Here is a 22,129-nt window from a genome sequence, read left to right as displayed (position 1 = left end):
TTTTCAAATAAATGTTATTACTATAAAGGAAGGAGAGAAACTTTTTTTAAAAAAAAAGCAGAATATATCTTTTATGTATGCAATGAATGTATATTCACTAATCTACTAATCTATATATGTTTTTTTAAATTTCTATATTATAATACAAAGTGGAATACAGTACCATCCAACTAACGTTTACAGCTTAGTTTCAATTGTTTATTAATAAATGTTTCTATTTTATTTCAAGGTTCAGAATCACCAAATAAAATAAAATAAAATAAAATCTTACGTTAACACTAAGCAGTTGAATACATACCTGCTAACCTGTTTAGTGTAGTAAATTCTATCAGCAGTTTGAAAGGCCAACGACTTTGATGATCTAACTCCTTTTATTAGAAAAATATGGACAATGCACTGAAAACTTGTTACTAAGCTCTGTATTGCTCCTGGATAAAAACTGTTCTCTAAACTCTGCTCAGTCAAATTATAAAACCCACCTACAGCCAGCTTTGCTAATGAAAAGGGGGGGGGGGTTGCTTTTCTGAACAATAGAAGAATTCCCCTGCATTTAGAATGCAGTTCCCATTAGAGCTAAGAATCAGAAATGCCACTTTTACCTCTGTTTTTTTAATTGATATTGTCCCAACCCTCTTCTACGGTTCAGTGATACACTGTTTGTGAAATGATTTAAAAGAACGTGATCTGATCAAGAGGAGAGAATAATGGGAACGGAATGCTAGGTTAGCCATAGTGCAAAGTGCTGGGAACGAAGAGCAAGGGACTTTTTACTCTATTGTTTTTATTCCCATCTGCTCTTTAGACATCTCAGATCACTTTGATTCTTTATTTACTCTGCTAAAAATGGGTTAAAAGTTGCCCACTTACATTTGGGAACAAGTTACAGATCTTTTTTAAAAAAAAGAAAAAGAAAAAAGAAAGAAAATAAATAAAAATCCTTGAATTATATCAAGTTTCCAAAAGGTCATCACTGTCTCTGCTGTGGCCTTTTCCCTATCCCAAATCCTCTATCAATATGTCATAGTGAGTTAGGCAAAGACAAAAGAGAGGCTCAGTGTGAAAACTGCACATATATCTAATCCTGACAAAGCAATGAATAGGCCTTCACAAGTATAATTATGCTTGTTTATTTGTTACCACGTACAGAGAGCTGATGAAAAAATCCATCAAAGTGGTATTATGCAGACACCAAGAGCTTCTTTTCTTTGGTTGCTAAAGCCACATTGAGGCTTAAATTCCTTATTGTTAAATTCAGAAGAAAAGAGGAGGAAGAGAGATTTTGGTTAGACTTTTTTTGCATCAGTTGCTGACAGATCTTTTGTGTACTGCGCTGTATTATTAGATGCATTAGTTAGAGGCTTGCTCATTCAGTTCCCTCATTTTAGACCATACTGGAATCTGTAATTATAAAGTGCTACTCACTTTACCTTTACTCTGGGTGTGGCAGGCATCTGACTGATCATAAGTGAAGCAGATTTAAAATCTGACTTACTCCTTCCCCACCCCCTTTCTCATCAAATATTGGGATTTAGAATTTCCAAAGACAGGTAAACTACCTGAACAAAAGCATGAGGTCGAAATCTAAGTAGAACGGGAAACTTAATCAAATTGAGGTACAGATCTTCGCAATAATACAGGAACCAAGACAAGCAAAACTGAATATGCCCTTATAACAAATCCAAGCCTGGTTGCCTGTGTGAACTTTTACATCTGTCCAGAACCTAATTCCACCAGCACATGAACCAAAGATCTAAAAAAAAAAAATCAAAGTTATTGAAGCAGCCCCAAGATAGTATGGCAGATGCATGATGCAAAGAGGACCCTTTTTCTTGGAGAGAGAGAACCGCATAAAAGCCATGACACACTAAGAGACCCTATCAAACAGCTTTACGACAGCATGACTTGAAAGATCAGAGTTGGGGAATGGGTGCCAAATAACCTTCTCTGCTCCCTTTACCAAGAGAATTATATCAAAGTAAAAGCAATATGCATAGTTAATGTCTTTGTGAGCTTTCCAATTTAAAACAGAAAAGCTGTAATTTTTCTTTGCTGGCAATCTGGAAACACTCTGGAGTTAATTACAGCTGATTCGAAGTGAACGACACAAACAAAGACCAGTCTATGTCCAGACAATTATACTGCATTAACCAGCTTAGAGCTTCCTGCTGATGTTTCAGAGCTCTTCTATTACACCCTTCTACCTTCCCAGCACGATAGAAAATGCTTCTGCAAGGAAGAATTAATGAAGAGAACTGCAAAAGAATGTGTGACGACCTCTCCTGACACGGCAAAAACTTTCCACCCATGTCACGACAAAGGGGAGAAAGTAATTAAGTTTGAATAAAAGGATGTAACCAAATATATTGTGTACTTAAAGCATCACTTTAAAAAGAAAACCAGAAAAGTTTGCAAATCACATACTTGACTGATTGTGGAATCACAATATTGTTTCATTTCTTTTTATTTTATCATCTTCAAAGGCTATTGGTTCAGATTTTGTTTGAAAAACTATCACCATTATTTTGAAATGTCATGTGACAGACCAGTTTTTTTTACGTTTTTATATATATATATGTATATGTATATGTATATGTATATGTATATGTATATGTATATGTATATGTATATGTATATATATATATGAAGGCCATGATAGCCAGATTGTTGTCCCTGTTATTTTTCATTTAAATTAAACAATTGAAATATCATTGTTTAATTATTTTATATTGTTCCCAGCTGTCTCTGTGAAACTAATTCACCTTTCATTCTTCTGAATGAAGATCAGCATTTTGCCATTTAAAAAATTGGGGTTTTTTTCAGATCATCCTGTACCACCAAAATGTCAATGTATATTTTTCTTTTTTGTGTGTTTGATCTTTAGATTAAATTTTGCAATCATCTGGCTTGATTATGATTGTTATTATTTTTTAAAAAATAGCAATCAACAAGCCTTTTTCTGGCATTGCTTCAGTATTAATCCAGCCAGCAGTATTTAATTACAAAGTAACTACAGTACCTTAGTCTGTAGCTTAAATTGTGGAATCAGGAAAACACTGGATAAATAACAAAGCAACATTTCTCATGTCTTTCTTTTACAGAAAGGTGCATCTGAACAGCAGTGACCCAGTAAAATTTAAACAGTAATCCTTTGTCTTATCTATGCAAAGTAGGATTAGGGTTACAATGATGACTGCTTAATCCCTTTGATTTTCCTTTGCTGTATAAATATTAATCTACAAATCAATCAAGTCCTGTATTGTAATGCACACAACATACTTTGTGAAAGGTTATGTAAATTATAGTAATTTTACAAGCTTCATCTGAAAAGAACTTCATGCTTTCCTTTTCATTCCAAAATCTGAATTGGATTTAAAAATTCAAATTTTGTATGCACAAAATGAAACACCTGAACCCTTAAATTTTCAAAATTCATCCATGAAAGGGATTTTCCCTTTAATAATGCACTGTTCTGCTTCATAGATGTTTAAATTACCAAATCTACTATTTTTAGATACTACCATTTAAATAAATTGTCTTTAATTTTTGTGAGAGTGCTTTTGAAAACTTAATGAACTCAAAAAGTGTAAATGTGAGAGACCAGATGTTTTCCTATAATCTTATGTTTTGAAATAGGCTACTGGCACATTTTATAATGTCATAAATACTGCTGCACTGGAATAATCCTACAGAATACATTTACTGTGGAGTTTTAATTTGTTAATTCAAACCAAGGATTAGATTCAGGCAAGTTTCTTTTACTTAAGAGTAAAACTATTGAAAACATTGAATTTTAAATTAGTGATTAGAAAGTCTTAAATTAGTTGCTATATTTCTTCTAGAAACATGGACCTAGTTAGTAATCCATGCATTTCTTATTTATTTAACTATATTGCAATAGTAGGTAACAGTAAAACAGTAAATGAGAAAATAGAATAGATCTTCAGTTATACATAGTACGAAATGAAAGATACAATATTACTTAAATGCTGTACTTAAATGCTGTACTTAACACAGCCAATGAGTGACAGTTCCTGCAGAATACGTAGAACTGGGAGTTATTTTCAATTGGATAGGTTTCAATAAAACACATCCAGACATACAGTGTCATTTAATATGATTTCATCTTAAACATCTAGTTTGGCCATAGAATTATTTTAAAGTTAACATAGTTATTAATATTGTTCTGGAGTAATCTGCCAATTTTGTTTGGCTAGTACAAAATCAGCTGGGACTTCTGTTTTTATCAAATAGGGCCTTTCATCATTTTTTTCAGTGGAAGTTAATTTGTCTCCTCTGCATAAGTGAACTGAGCACTTCAGTAATTAACTTTTGTGTTTTAAAATGTATAAACTTTAATTGGTTTTCATTGTAAACAAACAAATGTCAGCCACAATTATAAGCTCTTTGGTTTAACTACATATTATTCCTTTACAAACAAACCTGATGTCAGACAAATTAAAATCAAATAGCCAGCTATTTTAAGTTGAATTTTACATGATCTGCCAATCACTTGATTACTAAACTTTAATATCATTGTAGGAAGACTATTTCAGTAAAAATAAAAAGAATTACAACATTCATACAGACTTAATTGTGTTGATTAAAAAGATGCATACATGTTGAAAGAGTAATGTTATCTTCAATCTACAGTTACCATTCAAACAAAATTACCTGGTATGAAAAAAAAAGCAATATTGGACTCATGTTTGCTTCCCCATCCATAAAGAACCAACTGAAGTAGCTCTTTTGCTTACCATCTTTGAACTTTAAACAACAAAATATCAATGTGAAACAACTTCAAGGCATGAAGACTTGGAGGTTTATTTACTGACTAGTGTATCTATTAAGACCAGGAACAAGTGGAGCTGTCAGGATGTAATGAAGGTAAATGATTAGTTAGCACTGAAGCTGAGCTCTTCTTCAATGCAATAAGAGTTAATTAAAGTTTACCACCAAACATCAACCAAAGCAGGATGTTGATCAGGTTTCAGCATTAAGTGCAAACAGACAATGGTTGGCAGCAATTAGTGTAACTATCAAATGACATGCAACAATAATTATACATTTAAAGTAGCTCAATGTCTGGTGGGGAAGGGGAACCTTATCAGCCCTCTTTGACTACAGTAGAAATATTCAAAGAACAGGAAACAGGTGTCAGATATTTCATGTTAGCACTGTAAATCAATAGAATCCAACAATAAAAAACACACTACCAGTATACAACTATGTTATCTGTAATGGAGGAATTTACTCTTCATGAAAAGAGAAGAAAATTAACTGCTTGCTAGCAACAAAGGGAAGTGGTGCTAAGATCAAATAATGCACTTGTTGTTGCCTTTCAAAATGACATATAAATAAGCTAGCAAATGTTTGCAATTTAAAACCAATGTTTGGGGCCATTTTATTCAAAAATTTAAATTGGATGCAAATCATTCTGCCATTTCCACCTTTCAGTTGTTTCTTTTTCACAGAGAGTAGAGGTGAAACAAATGTCTGAAAGCTTATTTCAATAATACCTTACTTCTTTTAGCTTGTACATACTGGATGGAGAAAAAACATTACAACCCTGGGACAAGAAGCCAACATTAGGATAGTTGTCTTTGATAAACAGGACTAGCTCAAAATGTTTTATGAGTCATACAAACAGCATCCTCTGTCATGCAATTGACAATAAAAATAACTCAACTATGATAGACTTTGTAACTCACAAAGAACTGAATAGACCAACTTTCTCACTGGATTGCTGTAGTTGCTTGAAGAGTGCCCAAAGTGTACCCAATGAGATAATTGTATTTATTCTATTATGGAAAAGGATTTTTGAGCTGCTTGCCTCTATGTCAAACACTAATCAGAAGACATACTTGGTATAAGACTTCATTAAAGATACATATTCAAGCATTTATGAGGATGTTTGTGTAGAGGTTACCCTCTGCACAACTTATGTTTTATAATAGGGAACCATTTAAACTACATGAAGAAAGTTTTTTAACAAAGTTTCTGATAAAGATTGATGGGTAACTTTCTCACGTATTGGACAAAATGTTACTGTATGATCAATAATTTGATGAAAAATAAGCATCCATGTGTAGGAATTAATAGTTTTTCCAACTGAGTGATTTAGGAATGAGACTCTATGAAAAGCTATATTGGGACCAATATTTAAGCTATTCACCAGCTCTAAGAAATTGGCAATGAGGTAGACATCTGCAAACAACCATTTTTAGAATACTTAAAAGGTCAAAAGGTTATCTGGGATTTGGAGAATAAACATTCCAAGGACAAAATCCATTGAATGTAAGTGTATAGGAAGTAGTACCCTTTGGAGTCTACCTTATATCTTTGTTTCGAATATTTTCTGTATTTCATGCAGGAAATCAAGAGACCATGCATAAATCTTCCTCCTCTGGTTGTATCCTGATAACAATCCTTGAGCAAGGTGGAGGTAAGTGATAAGACCTGTGAAAGTCACCCAGGTAAAATCCCTAGAGAGATAAACTAGAATATGGATCTTCTCCAGCCAGGACATCTTTTCATGTAGACTTTTACTAACATTTTGTGACAAAAATGAAGTTAGCTGACCATGATGTCAGGGCCATCATGTCAGTTAAGTGGCTCATGCAATTATCACTTTAGATACATTAAGCGGTTGCTACTGCTGCTAAAAAGGCAAATACCATGTTAAGAATAATAAAGGATTAAAAATAAAATGGTCTATTTTAATGTGTGTATCTATGGCACAATGATACTTGCTATAATGTACCCTGTTATTAAAACAGTGAGAAGGAGAGATGAAGAACATGTTTGGAGTCCCCCTGGTACAACTATGTTCTGGAGGAAAGTTATAACTCAGCTAAAAAGAGTTTTAGCTTTGGGGAAAAAAAAACTCTAGATGACAGTGATATAAACATATGAGCAGCCTGTGCAGAAAATTAATATGAAAAAGTTTTATTTATATGTCTATACAAATAGAACCCAAGATGTTTCCATAAAACTCAATAGTTGTAGAACAATACAGAGGAAATGAAAAACTGCTTCTTCAGAGAAGAATCGAACAAGCATTTGCTATTTACTGCAAGGTGTATTTATGGCCTTGGATAGCTTTAATGGGGGGAATGCTGTGATATATAATGTACTAGTATGTATTAGTTATGGCTAGGAATTTCTGTGGTTCTACTGGTAAACTTCCTACAGGCATCTGCTTGGCCAATGAGGAAACAAGATGCGGGATTAGATAGGCCTTTGATCTTATCTGAACAGTTCTTTTTACATTTTTTTAAAAGTGTCCCAGGAAACATGCTATTGTTAGTACTCTGGAGAGACAAGATATGAATGTTTTCAATGAGTAAATAAATATCACTGTTTTAGCTAATATTCCCTTTGGTCTAACTTACTGATTAGTGCCACCTATTGGAAGTTAGCAGAAACACTTTTGAGTAAGAAAATGTATATTGCTCCTACACCCAAGTTTACTCTAAGTTTCACTTTAACAATCAGAGAAAGGCTAAATGACTATTGCAATTTGTAAGAATAAATTTAGACCACTCTTGCATGTACCCTGAATACTAGATACTTTATAGCAGTGTTTCTCAACCTTGGCAACTTGAAGATGTCCGGACTTCAACTTCCAGAATTCCCCAGCCAGCATTCACTGGCTGGGGAATTCTGGGAATTGAAGTCCGGACATCTTCAAGTTGCCAAGGTTGAGAAACACTGCTTTATAGAGCAAGAAAGTTACGTCAATAGACAAGTCAGTGTTAAGTTTGATGTCAACTAATGCTAACTAGTCACAATTTGCCTGACTTTTTTCAAACTCAGCTTTGGCAAATATATAGTAAAATGAAATACTCACATATCATATTCACTTTAAATTACAAAACTCTGTTCTAGAAAGTGATGCTTCTTCTTTTAAGGAATAAATTACAATGTAGCTGGCTATGTATTCCAGGTGGTTATAATTCCATTGTTACAGCAGGACTGTCATTTAAAGTGAAATAGTCTGTAACCTTAAAGTAACTTGCCACTGCTCCAGAGAAAAGTAAACACTTACAGTCAGCATAGCTGCCTTTTCCTAAATAGTGAATCTTTGTGTTTCAAATAGGAAACAAAACAGTATCAAACATGAAACAAAATAGAAAATAATAATCGCACATTATTCTGTACTACTATAAGCACATAATCATCATTCAGATCAGCTTTAAAACCTGACAAATAGACCAAGAGTCTGCAAAACGTTTGCATGGAGAGCTGCCTCAAACTTTACCAAAATAGTACAAATGATCTGCACTTCCTCATTCCCTTTCTTATGATGAGAGGAAGTAGATGGATATGCCTGCTGTTTCTTAAAGTGACCACTGGAAGTGATCAGTGATTTACTTATTGAAATGGGACGAAAGTTCATTTCTTGTACAAACAAAAAGAGCTACAATATGTAAAATATATGACTTAAAATTCTTGGAGTGGAAAATTTTTTCATAATTTAGCTCTGATGATTAGATTACTCCCCCAGATGTATATGCCTGTAACTAACAACAGATAAATGTTAAAAATTCAGCATTTCACCATTTTTTATGATTCAAACAGATGATGTCTTTCACTATGGCAGACTAATGTCAATAAAATAGCTGCTTAAACAGGTTGTGATGCTAAATACATTTGAAGTGGAACATGTACAAGTTTCCATCACAACATTTGTTTCATACAAAGCCTCATTATTTTACAATTATTTCTCTCCATCTTGGAGCATTATGATCAAAATGGACTTCTTCTCCCCCACCAAAACAAATTACATTTTCCAACCGTCTTCTGCTCTGCTCTGGCTTTGTGCACAGAGTTAGCTAATCCAAGCATTTCCCCAGAGCTGCATTTAAGCTATGGCCCACTCCCAGCACAAAAGTGTCTCCAAAAGCACTTTCACCCCCTTCAGCACTCATGCGCTCATTGGTCCTGACATTTTCACTTCAGCCATGACAAATGAGCTGATAGCTGTGATCAGATTGCACACAAGTACTACTTTATCTAAAGACATATCATTAACTCTCATCACTATCTTCCAGTATGATTCTTCTTGTTTAATTTGTTGTGAAAATGCAGCTGAGTTTTAAAGCATCAAAACCTTAAGTAACCACAAATAAACACCACTAAATAAAAAGGGGCAGATTTGGACAGGATCAGAACATGACTACCATTAACTAAATGTGTCTCAAGGGACTTAAGTAACTGTACTCAACCTCTGCCCTAGTGCAAACATACCATTTGAAAGTTTTCTAAAGGTCCCTTCCCCCTTGGTAGATTGCAAATGTTCTCTCTCTCTCTCTCTTTCTCTCTCTCTTTCTCTCTCCTCTCCTCTCTCTCTCTCTCTCTCTCTCTCTCTCTCTCTCTCTGAGAAACATAAATAAAGGGAAACAATCAAGCATAACTAATAAATTTGGAAACCAGTTTCTGTCTCTTAAAATGACTCAAGCTATCTTTTCTTAGCATGCATCTGCATTTTCTAACAGAAATGCTTTTCACTTCGGTGTTAGTGACACCAGTTCACTTTTCTAATCTATAATAGCAGCGTTTGGCCTAAACTATTTTGAAAAAATAATAGTAATAATTTGGTGCATTCTGAACAGGAGAATTGTTCCCTAACGGCTAAAGAACCGAAGTTCCACTTACACAGTTGTCACTGAATCTAGAAGCTTTGCAAGGTATATTATTTGTAACTTTTCCAAGCAATTCATCTGAGAATAAACATAAAGGCAGAGTCAACTGTGGCACAACAGATCTTGGGAATAGGGGTCATGCTTTGAGGTAAAGTGCTATTCACTTCTAGACCATGCAAGGAGCTTTTTATTCCTGTCCTTATTGGAATCAGTTCCCCTTACCAGAGCAAGAACAAAGCCAAGTGCTCATGTGAGGTTTGTGGATAAATCAGAGGTAAGCTACTTTAAGTGTCAGTCGTGATTTTCCTGTTGACAGTGCTCACTTAAATAGACTGCTAGAACTAGCCATACTTGCAAATCTTAATAGTTCTTAATCTGTATCATTTTTTTAAAAAAGAAGTTATTTGCCCCATTTTTTAAAAAATCCAAATAACTTGTGTAGCATCATCTATGATATCAGATTGTGCCATGTCAAAGGCCAAGTATTCACGAATAAAGCAAATATTACAATTTTTGCCTCTTGAATTCTTTTTAGTAAAAAGTATTATTTCACTTACTATGATTAACAAATAATGGCATGTTATTTAGAACCCAATCAGTTTTCAAATAGTGAGATTCCTATAATGGATAAGAATATTGCTGAAAAACATGGTTTGTCCTTCTTAACACAATTTCTATATTTAAAATCTCTAATATAAAATCTTCAGATAGCTTTTCTTTTAAATAATTAGCCAGTTGGTACAATGCTAACATGTTAAAGAGAATTATAATGTGCACTATAGTGGTAAGGAAACTTTTTTATCTGCCTAATGATGTTGACAATGCAGCATTTAAAAATGCATTTTGATTAAGGTGCAACTTTATAAAGAACCGATAGTTTGCATTTGATGTTGTACATTTTAAACTATTAAGATTATTGGTTACAGTATGGGAAATAAACAATACAATTAAGGTCATCAAAATTAATTCTCAAATGGTTTTTTGTATGAAAACAGTTTCATCAGTGAAACCACAACAGGATTTGGGCCAATGAGAAACAGAATAGTACATAGCAAGGAAATGTAAGGAAAATTGCAACTACTTTGGCCGATTAAAACTTTGTATTCTACTATAGTATTTTTTTTCCAGTAACAGTAGGAGTACTAGACAATTAAATATTTATCTATATTAGGCAACTGCAATTCATTGGTTAATGGGAAAAAAACAGTAACAGGATCAGAATTGAATAAAGCAATCTTTGCAAAATAATTGAATTGAAAAAAGGCCATTATACTATTTTTTTTAAAAAAGGAAAAGATGAAAGGTCAGCCACAATGAAAATTATACTGCACTTTCACCTAAATGTAGTACTCACAGAACAGTTCTGGAAAAGTTCTGGGAAAGTTTGGTTTTCTCTATTGTTCTGGGTCTTTTGTATCTTAACCTCAAACAGGAAATTTCTGCTTTGAAGTCTTGAAGCAGGTAACAGCATAGACTGAGACTGCCAGATTTCGTCTGGAGCAGGTCTTTTGAATTTCACAGTAATCAGGATTGCCAAAATGAAATGGGTACAGTACTCTCTTTTTTTTCCTTAAACAAACTTCAAAACTATAACAAGACAATTTTACTAGGATCACAAGTTAAGTATGAAGTAGTGTTGAAACCACCAAAAATAATTTAGTTTTCCTAGTTAATATTGTGAAATGTTTTGCTTACAGTGTTTTTTTAATCTTAAATTTGTTTTTAACTAGAACAAGGTTCCCCAACTGATATAATGGGATAGATTTAAAGTAAGCAAATATTAGTGTGTATATTCAGTGTTTACATTTTTAAGACTAAAGGTAATAATTTTCTATGTAGCATGGATATTGATTGCTGTAATATTATATTCTTCCTTATCCTTATGCATGCAAATTTTATTTTTCAGATATGAATTAAGAATCGATAATGTTTAGGGCAAAATATGAACATATCCCCAAATCATAGAGCTCTTTGTCTTATTTTACAACACATTCTACTGCTGCCATCTATGTGACAAATCTGTGTTTCAACAACAATGATATAACATGTACATTGATCTAATACATTAAACAAATAACCAAACCATGTCAGAATCGAAAAACTGACCAGGTTTCCCAGCACTGCCATCAACAAGCAAACACATCTTGAACTATTCAAGTGAACTAAAATTGGTTTTTCTAACAATGATCAAGTTTACACATTCACTAAATCAAATCCAAACAGAAGCATGCATGTGTGTTTGGGAGGGGGGATTGTTGTTAGTGTTGTTTTAATGACTACTTACTGGCATTCAGAGCAATGGAAATTCCCTATTTTAATCTGAAATCCAATATAGCAGACCAGGAAGATAAGCAAGACAAAAGGTAGAGCACAACATTTTGAATCACTGCAGAACCATTTTCGCAGGCTGCATTTCATATTTAGTGTTCATAAACCTTACAGTTGTTCCTGAAACTTGTAATTTAAACCTTCCACCAAAACATTGCACTGCGCAGAGTTATTTGCTAAGAAGAGACTTATGAAGAGACTACGGTAAGTCTTGCAAGTCCCAGACAACAGAGAGCATGGCAATCTACCAGCGTCAAACTCAGAGACATGAAATGTCAAAAGATTAGGAATGGGAATCTGAAAATACAGTAGAGGCACATTGGTGATATAATTAAATTTTCATTGTACACTTGTTAATCCTGTTCCATTTTTTTTAAATATGAGCTAATGCTCCAGTGTCAAAATATATTTTTCCTGATGTTCCAAATGCAAAACATAACATTTTATGTCAAGTGCATTTAGTCATCAAATTTCAAAATAAAATATTAATATTAAACACTTAGCTACATGTACAGCATAATGAGCTTTTTCCCTCCATTTTTCATTCATAAGCAAAAAGTGAACCATGTTGATTGTATCAAGCTTTTACTATACTAAAAAAGTCAATTAAAATGTCACTTAGTTTTAACTCAAACCACACCCAAACAAAATATATGACTTGATTCTTTGATAACGTCTTTCCTACAACATGTTTATAATGAAATTACATCTTTATTGTTTTATTCAAAAAAATTCAAGATTTTTTATCATAAAAACTGGTTTCTCCTGTGTCTGGTCTGTTAGATAAGGGAATTGCCTCTTAGAAACAGTCACGTGCTTCAGTCTAAGCCTATAATACTTACAGTATTGACCTGTATTCATGGAAGTTTACACGATCCAATCAGATCACTGATACAAATATAAATATTCTGTTTGTTTAAAAAAAGTAACTTTCAGGCAACTTCTAGGCAGTTCTCAAAATTATAAAAACAAATATACTTTAATATAGACACCATACTTTAACATTGTTTTTCTTAAGTTGAAACCTCATTGGAATCCCATGCATATTATAAAAGTATCTTAAAATGATAAAATTATTTCCATCATAAAATTGAGATCAGTCATTCCTAAATAAAATTCTAATTTTTTTTTAGATCTCCCACTAGACAGGCCCCATCATTCCAAGCATTTAGAATAGCAAACCTATAATGAAGGGAAAAGGACTTATAAGAACACTGAAATTACAAAATCAGAGAATGTGCCAATTAAACATTGTACATCCACACTAGTGGGCATATTCTAAATCTGTTTCTATATTCAAAAGAGGTGGCCATTTATCTTTTGTACGGCTATGAAACTTTACCAGGTAATATGTTCTACACAACCTCATTTTCCATTCGGTTGTTAAATCAGTAAGACTACTGATTAAACTGAAGCATATTCAGAATCTGGTCATCAAGAACATATTCTCTGATTTTCATAGTAAAATTCTTATATAGTAACATGATGTCCATGTGTGACAATCACAAGCTGTCAAATCTAGAACAATCTAGAACAAAAATGTCATGCAACAAATTACCACTGTTTTAAATAGACTTATTCCTAAACATAGATACAGCCTGACTCTCTACCTAAGCATACACAGACTGCAGCCTAGGTTTCCGCTTGTTTAACACAATGCAAGTCATATAAACTAACATTAATCCATGCATCATTCAGTTATGCGTGGTTTAAAAATTCCACTTAGAACACATGTTGCTTACTTAATAAAATACATTCATTTATTTTTACACTAGCAAATATAACTTTTTAAAAGTTTTCCATAGCTTTTCTTTCTTGTGTTCTAGATCTTTTATACTATATATAAAAGTCACTGTTATTTTGAAGGAAACGTACAAACAAATACAAATTTGCAAAGTTACAAAGAATTTGTCTGGCATCAATCTACAATATCAAGCTTTAATAACTCACACATTATATTTTTTTGTCCAGCTTCCTATTGAGCTGTCAACTGCCAATCATTTATAAATATTTACTTGTTTATTTTGCGATATGCATTGCCTACCAAACAAGTTACATGCAAAGCTCTCATTGCAAACACATACGTATAAGCTATATGAATAAACACATAGACCAATTAGTACAAGGCTGATTCAAATGATTTTCCTCCCCTATACAGCAATGGCTTCAGAAAAAAAATTACACTAACCTGAAAATCAGAAAAGATACTTGGCATGCAGACAGATCTTTATTTCTTCACACTGCATCTGACTTTCCTTATAGATAGAACCAATTGTTATTTTCATCTGTTCCTGCTGCAACTCTATAGCTCCTTGCTTGATAGTAAATTCCACTGAATTCAATAGGGCTTACTTTAGTAGACATACATAGCCTTACACAATAAATGTATTTTAACTATCTCAGTTACAGTTGAGAGCATATAATTAGACACACAGATCACATTGTCAACAGCCAACCAATTACATTCCTACCTTTAGGCCTCTTCCTGGTCCATTTAAGTCTATAGATATTTTATCACTAAATTTGATAGGAGTATGGGTATTTAGCAATGACTTATGAGCCTACTGTTTACATATTAAAAACTGAAGTCTAAAGCATGCCATCAATGACATTTACTGCATTCAAATTTCTATTTAGATTCTATTTCGTGTTATCAATACAGTAGCATCAAACTCATAAATGTTACGGTTGTATAACAAAAAATAAATAAATCGTTTCTACTTTTGCATAGTTCACAGGGTCAAGGTCTATTCTTTCAACACCAACAAAATAAAAACACCATCAATTAAAAGAGCTAAAACTATACCTTATGAATAGCACATTCAAAAGCTAAGCTTCAGACTACCTGACCTCCATTTATTTTTCTTGCTTGATTTTTTTTAAAAAAACCTCCCACAAAACACAGAAGAGATTCGATACCCAATAGTCAATATCTGATTAGCCTGTAATATTTCTATGACATACAAACCTGGATCTATCATCTTCTTTCTAGCTGCATCATTACATACATATTCATCAGCCTGATGATGAAAATTCAAGGCATTTTTATAAAGTTGCTGAAATCTGAGCTTCTGCTTGTTTTCTCAAGTCTTGGACAAACATAACTTTAGGGTGAGCTGAGCAGAGGAGAGAGAAAGAGAAGCTTGCATTTTCGTCTTCCTTTCATCTTAGTCATTCAGTCAACCATTCAGTGCCCTATTCAGCAGAGCTTTTCATTATGCAAAAAAATGCTAATCCTTTCCGATGCTTTCACACTTCTGTAAACCCCCATTCCTTCCACTGAAAAGCAATTATATCAGTTTACCTTTCTGTCAAAAACAGGATTAATATTCCAAAACCTGAATCTCTTTTGTTTTTCTATCTTTTGCTTTAGGAAACCAGAGATTAATAGAGGACATTCTCCTTAGAGCCAGAATGCATTATTTTAAATATGATTCTGTTAAGCCAGAGAAGAAAAGGGGAGAGATGAGGAGAAGGGGGGGGGGGGGCTTTAGTTGCTGCGGAAACTCCTTTCTGTGGCAGAACTGACCTTCTCTTTCCCGAGGCTTGAATAGAATGAGCCTCACTCTGGTCTATTAATCAGAAACAAATTATGAAAGAATGTAGCTGGACTGGTTGACACTATCCTGTCTTGGGAGACTCAGTAACAGCGTTGTAACAATGTCCTCTTCATGGGTAATGAACAGCCATGACAAATGGGGGCTGAGAAACTATTTATTTGCATATGCAAATTATCACACAAAGGAAACATGTACAAACAAGTGTCATTGTAAGGTGGATTAGGCAAACAGCATTTTCTTTTTAAGACATTCTATACCCCAGAACATTAGTCAGCACAATTAAACCAGTCTCCATGGAGACTAATGAAATTTCACCATGGTATGAGTTAAATTAGATAGCTAGTTATGTGTTTCCCCAAACCAACTTGAAATCCATTATTGTCTCAGACAATACGGCAATTGTCCTAGACTGATCTGTGCCAGTTCAACAAGCTCCTGAGTTGACAATTTGCATATGTTAATATAATTAAGCACTAATTATATGAAATCTGTACATCTTCAGCACGCACTTTCCCTGGGCATTTTTCAATTTGAACCTTGGCCAAGACTTTAACCCTTTGAATTATCTGGAAGAAGGAAACTGTGCCTTGTGGGTACAGCCCCAAGGCAGATGCAGGAAAAGCTCTTCCTTTCTAAATACAGGGCTTAACCTGACTTTTCCTATTTCCATCCACAAAGTCAAATTTTATTTTTAAAAATGCTACCCTCTACGTCACTACGATCTTGCCTCAAAGCTTACTAAAATATTTAACATTCGGATAAATAAAAGGGTTGCCGATTCATTAATTGTCAAGTTTGAAATTGTCATACACACACAAATACACACACACACACAAATCTAGACTGATGTCAATGCTATGACAGCAATAAAAAAGGAATGAGGACAGAAAAAAGAGCAACCAGGAACTAATGAGCTTTACATAAATATATGCTGAAGCAATTAAGCAGTGTTAATTACTATGACAGCAGTTAATTGAATATAATTAGATATTTTAAGCCACTGACTATTGCACAGTTAAGATTAATTTTATTGAGATTAATTGTAAATAAGAGTAGATTAACCATGTTTTGACAGGCAGGCAGAAGAGCAGGAATCAGACATTCCCCCTCTAAAAAAAACCCATATATTATTTTAATGTCACACCTCAGAAACATCTCCTCAATAAACATGACTTTTCAAAACCAAACAGGCAAGAAGCTTGAAGAAAAGCAAACATCTTGCAGAGATTAAAGAGTCTTTTGTCCCTTTTTCATATGTATTTCTTTTAAAAGACCAAATTAAGTAAGTCTGGTATACATTTTTTTAGGAAGGAGCATTTCACACCGAATGGAAAAAATGCTCTATCGCAGACAAAATCCATGCAGCTGTGCGGAACTTAGCCCAGATGGTCTGAAGCTATAAAATACCATCAAAATGATAGAGCTAAGGGCCTTTCCAAAATGTGATAAAGTTGCAACCTTGTGTGTGACCTAAATTTTCAGCCATCTATAGCTTCTTCCTTGATCCTTTTTCAATCTAATCATAAATATTCAAAAGACTTCTTTTAATGCAACGCCACCAATGCACAACCACTTTAAAAGGCTAATATCTTACTAAAAGGTCCCTTTGTTAATTAATACGATACAACTAATATCACTCAGGCACAATAGCTGACTTTTTTATATCACTTAGCTTAATTCACTTAAAATCTTATTTCTAGCCAGTCTTCAAAGATCTAAAGAATACTCACTGCAAAATAATCCAAGCATGCTATTGGAAAAAGCATCAGAATGCTAACAAATCACAAACAAGCAAAGAGCCTCAATTGATTCCAGAATAAATCAATAAGGGATTAACACAATATTTTTAAAGCAGTACAGTGTATATATAATATAAATGAATATATCATATAAATGTATATATTCAATACCTTATTATCTCTATATTGGAAAAAAAGGCTTTACAGTATTGCGCATGTTCTTATATTGACTATCAACTTCTTTGCCATGCCTTTAGTCTTTTAAAGCAAAAATCCCAAAATGGTATGTGAAACAAGGCTACAACAAGCCATTCTGCAGTGAAGGATTTTAAATCATCCAGCCTCTTCTAATAGACTTGAGACTTATTGAGGTAGAAACCATAAAAAATGAAGAAGGGAAATTTAATCCCTGAAATATTGATTTGCACATTAATATCATATAGGCAGAGGGCAATTTGGCTTCATGGAAATGACACATTGTCGACCCTTGCTGAAGTCAGAGCCAATCTAACTGCTGAACATGTCTGAATCTCAAGAGTTATTAAGGGCTTCCCTTCTTGCCTATATGACTTTTCTCCAGCCTACCAATGCAATCTTAAATGTATTATCTTTAAGAAATAATTGTAAAACCTCAGGGGTTTTCCAGTTAATGGAAGGAAGGCTAAACCACATCAGATTCTGAAATGCAACATTAAACCCTTGCAATCAACAAAACCACCTCAATTCTCATCCATCCAGTGCAGGATCTAATACTGTTATTAGAGATAATCAAATTTCATTGTGTAAATTTAGGCTCATGGTCAGAGTGGAAGCAGTAAATTCTGCAATATTAAACAGTGATTTTCTCAGCACTTCTTTACATAGTCCCTGATAATGAACAATAAAATATTTTGCTATAGAAGCACAACCTTGTATCTATTTTAAAAGATTCAAGAGATGCATACTTTTCCTTACCACCTGCATTTTTAGAAAACAAGCTAATATCATTCCTAAACCTACCAAGCAGGTACTACCACTACCATTACTGTGACTTATACAGATGGTTTATTTGACCTTTCTTTGTTCTTTGAATAGATTTCATTTTTGAAGATTTATGACCATTGCCTTCTATTTAATTGACCTTATATGCTCATTCCCACAAGAAGGAAAACTGAATACATGTTTGCCTTCCAGAAAGCCTTCAAAGCCAAAGCTATGCCAATGGGATGCTACAGTCACAGTGTATAGATCCTGGAGTATGAATATTCAGCTAGGCTCACTGAATAATCTGAGGGAGCCTCTGCACTCAAGCCAGGTGCAAGAGGTTAAAACAGCTGGCTAGCCATCTTTCATCTTGGTATGCCTTCCTACTGTTTGAAACTGTCTCATGGTCCTCCCCACAAGCAGACAGTCCTCCCCACAACTATTTTGCGCACACACACGCACACATACACACACAGAGAGAGAAACAGAGACAGAGAAACAGAAAGCCAGACAGAGCTGCAGTTGTATTCTTTCTCTAAAATCTCACTGCAGAAAAGGAAACTCTTTCAAAGTCCAAAGTATGAAACAAAATGATTATATTTAAACAGTCACTTTTTTTCTCTCCTTTTCCAACCCTTCAGCCCTGTTTCATTTGTAGTATTTTCATTCTCCCCCTTTCCTTTCTGGCTTTCCAAAAGCCAAGTCCCTTCTCCCTGTCAGCTTTGTCAGTAAACAGAAAGTAAAACAAGGGTTGATGGCACTGAGAGTGTTACATACCCAGGCTGTGTTTTTGCATTGCTCTCAATGGAAGCGATCGATGCCCATGTCACAGTGGTGTTCCCAATCGCAGCCAAGTGTCTGCCTCAACCTAACCAACAACAGGCAGGGCTTTCAAGGCTGCTGCTCACTACCTCTTCCTTTCATCCATCCACTTAGACATCCACCAAACTCTCAAAGACAGAATAAACTATCATCTGCTCTTCAATCACCGCTCTTTAAGGATCCAGCCACTGGAAATCCTTCCAAAGGGGAATCACAATTTCAAATATACATATCAGAGAGATTTATCCAACCTTCAAAATCATCAACCCTCCTCTCCCTCCCTTTTTAATTTTTTTTCCTTCTGCCTTTTTCTTTCTTTCTTTCTCTCTCTCTCTCTTTTCCAGCTACCTGATCCTTGATTTAAAATGGAACAGGGTTAATAATAATATGAAAAAGGCGATGAGAACGAAGGAGAGGAAATGCAACTGTCAGATACAGGAACAGTCAGACTTCCTGCCTGACCCTGCGGGGTCTGCCTCAATGTAAATCCACCATCTTCTGCCTGGCAAGTTGTCTTTTGGTTGAACTGATTTTTTTTTTTGGGTGGTAGTGGTGGTGGGGAGGGCGAGAGGGGGTTGTAATGTTTGCGATGTATGCCTTGGTACCTAAGGTGGAAGAAGAGGAGGAGGAGGAGGAGAACAGGAGGAGGAGGAGGAGGGTGTGTGTTTTTCTGAATGGAAGCGAAAAAGCCTCCTCGGGACGGCGCGAAGGCTGAATCCGGCTGGCTGAGCCTCTTCTCTCGGCTGGGCCCAGTGCCCCGAGCAGCCGAAGACCCCGAGACACCCCCCCTCCAGCTGGCAGGTAACAAAAGGAATACAGCAACGTCTGATGGGGGGGCGAAGGGTACGGCTGGGGAGCAGGAGGGAAGGAGCCGAGGGCACGGAGGTGGGGGGCGCAAAGTTTCCGATCCCCATGTTTACAGGCGAGGGCAAGGTTGCAAGGCAGGCGGGGACGCCGAGACGCGCCTCCCTTAGCCGCCGCGCGAAGGGATGTATGCGCGGAAAGGAACCTCGGCGCCGCTGCATTACAGATCGGGAGAAGTAGCCGTCTCACACTCCGCAGGGCACATAAAAATAATATATATATAATATTATAATATATATAATATATGCATATTATGATATTATATTTCTTTGGCACAAATCTGAGGAAAATAACCCAACGCCGGAGCCCCACGCGGGAGAGAGAAAGGGAAGGAAGGAAAGGAAGCCGCGGAGGGCGCTTCACAAAGGGAAGAAGCGCTGGCCGAAGCTTCCCCAGCCGAGCCGTCCCCTCCGGCGAGCCTGGCAGCTCGGTCCGTCTCGCTAGAAAGTGGCGCCCCGGGAAAAGCCAGCCGCCGCTCCTCTTAGCGGGCTTGCCTCGCTGGTTGCCTGCTACGGCAGGAGCCCAACCCGGCTGCTGCAAATGCCAGCACCCCACCTCGAAAGCACACGCGCGCGCACACCCGCCGAGACAGGGGGCCCCTCCGTCCCACCGGCACTCGCACCCCTCGGCATCAAAGCCAAACGCGAGCCCTGATCCCCCCCCAAAGCACCCTAAACTTTCCCCAGAGGCATCGCGCTCCGGAATCCGGGGTTAAAAGGGTGCGGGGGAGGGGGGGAGAGAGAGGGAGAGAGAGAGAAAGGAACAGGCAAAGATTTTTGACAGCCGCGCCGTGGCTCAAATCAGCCCGTTTCCCAGATCGGTTTTAAAAAGACACACACAGTGCAAAAAATTATAAGAATAATAGTATTTTCTTCTATCAAACGTTAAAGATTCTTCACTTAATCCAAAAGTTACAATTTTGAAGAAAAACGGGGTACCCCAACCCCATCCTCCCGAAATTTAAAAGCGAAGGAAGCCTTCTCCCATAAAGAAGCAACGAAAAACGAGAAAAGAGATAGGAAAAGTGGGGGGGGGGGTGAGAAAGGGAGAGATAGAGAGGATCAGTGGATGGGAGTGTGTATGTGCGTTTGTGTGTTTGTGTGTGTGTGTGTGTTTGTGTGTGTGTGTGAGTGTGTGTATGTGTGTGTGTGAGAGAGAGAGAGAGAGAAAGAGAGGGACAGAGAGAGAGAGAGAAAGAGAGAGGCAGGCAGAGAGCGAGAGCGAAATATCAAAGATTGTGCAAGATCAGCTTGGAAAGATAATCGATACTCGACCTAAATTTAACACAAACTACTCAATAAAAGTTAAAGAAAAAACTTACTTTCCATTTCCCCTCGCAGTTCTTACTGGATCTTCGCCTCTCTGTTTTGTTTTGCTTTATTTACTTAACAGCTGATCACATCCAAGTAAACGACAGAAGGTTCATTAAAAATAATAAAAAAAAATAATCCTCCAACTTTATTGGGTGAAAATAAAAATGAACAAGAAGTGGGGGCATGGAGCGGTCCTTTGGGGTCCGGGAGTTGTTAAAGCAAGTGGCGACCGCGGTCTCGCTGTTTGGTTGTGAAGGGGTTGGGAAAAGGAGGAAAGGAAATGAAAATCCGATATGTCTTTATTCTGCTAATTATTATCGTTTTAGCCCTGTTTAAAAAAATGGCTGATTAAGTTGAGTGCGCATGTCTTTGTGTGTCTATTCCCGATATGCACTCTGGGAATGAGAGAGAGAGAGAGAGAGAGAGTGAGCGAGCGGGGGGGGGGGGGGAGAAAGAGAGAAGAGAGAGAGGTGTAATTAGCGAGGTGATCAACATTCTCCAGACTGCAAATGACGCGCAGCGCGGACTTACTGCCGCTGCTGCTGGGGACTCGCAGGGACTGCAGGAGCCACACCACTGGCCCCAAAGCAGAACGGGCAGTAGGAAAAGCAGCTTCACGGACACAAACACAAGTCTGCAAACTTCATTAGTAACACAGACACACACACACACACACGCACGCACACACACACATACACACACACACAAATAGATGGCTGGGGGAAATTAGAGAGAGAAAGTGAGTGAGAGAGAGAGAGAGAAACAACAAGGGAGAGAGAAGAAGCAGAGAGGAAGGAAAGAAGATTTGGTCTTCTTAACTGCTCAGGAATGTGAAAAGATATGGGTGCAAATTAATTATTCCTCCCACCAGGGAAGTTCTTTCTTTCTCTCTCTTC

The 22,129-nt window shown here is 36.1% G+C and overlaps 1 protein-coding gene across 8 annotated transcripts in view; it reads right to left on the bottom strand.

Annotated features, from left to right (window-relative positions):
• ZFHX4 (zinc finger homeobox 4) overlaps window positions 1–21,579 on the bottom strand; it is a 200,027-nt gene extending 178,448 nt beyond the window's left edge. For 2 of the 8 annotated variants that reach the window (XM_032222898.1, XM_032222900.1), the window contains exon 1: window positions 19,012–21,014. The gene's annotated coding sequence lies outside the window, so the exon portion shown is untranslated. Of the gene's footprint in view, window positions 47–1,144; window positions 2,505–14,160; window positions 14,305–14,940; window positions 15,089–19,011; window positions 21,015–21,241 lie in introns of those variants that run through there. The other 6 variants (XM_032222894.1, XM_032222901.1, XM_032222897.1 and 3 more) reach the window with 5 other exon arrangements.
• Between the last annotated feature and the right edge of the window lie 550 nt (window positions 21,580–22,129).

The sequence above is a fragment of the Thamnophis elegans genome, chromosome 8, assembly GCF_009769535.1.
Source record: "Thamnophis elegans isolate rThaEle1 chromosome 8, rThaEle1.pri, whole genome shotgun sequence".
Lineage (NCBI taxonomy): Eukaryota > Metazoa > Chordata > Lepidosauria > Squamata > Colubridae > Thamnophis > Thamnophis elegans.
This window is presented reverse-complemented; position numbering and strand designations above follow the sequence as displayed.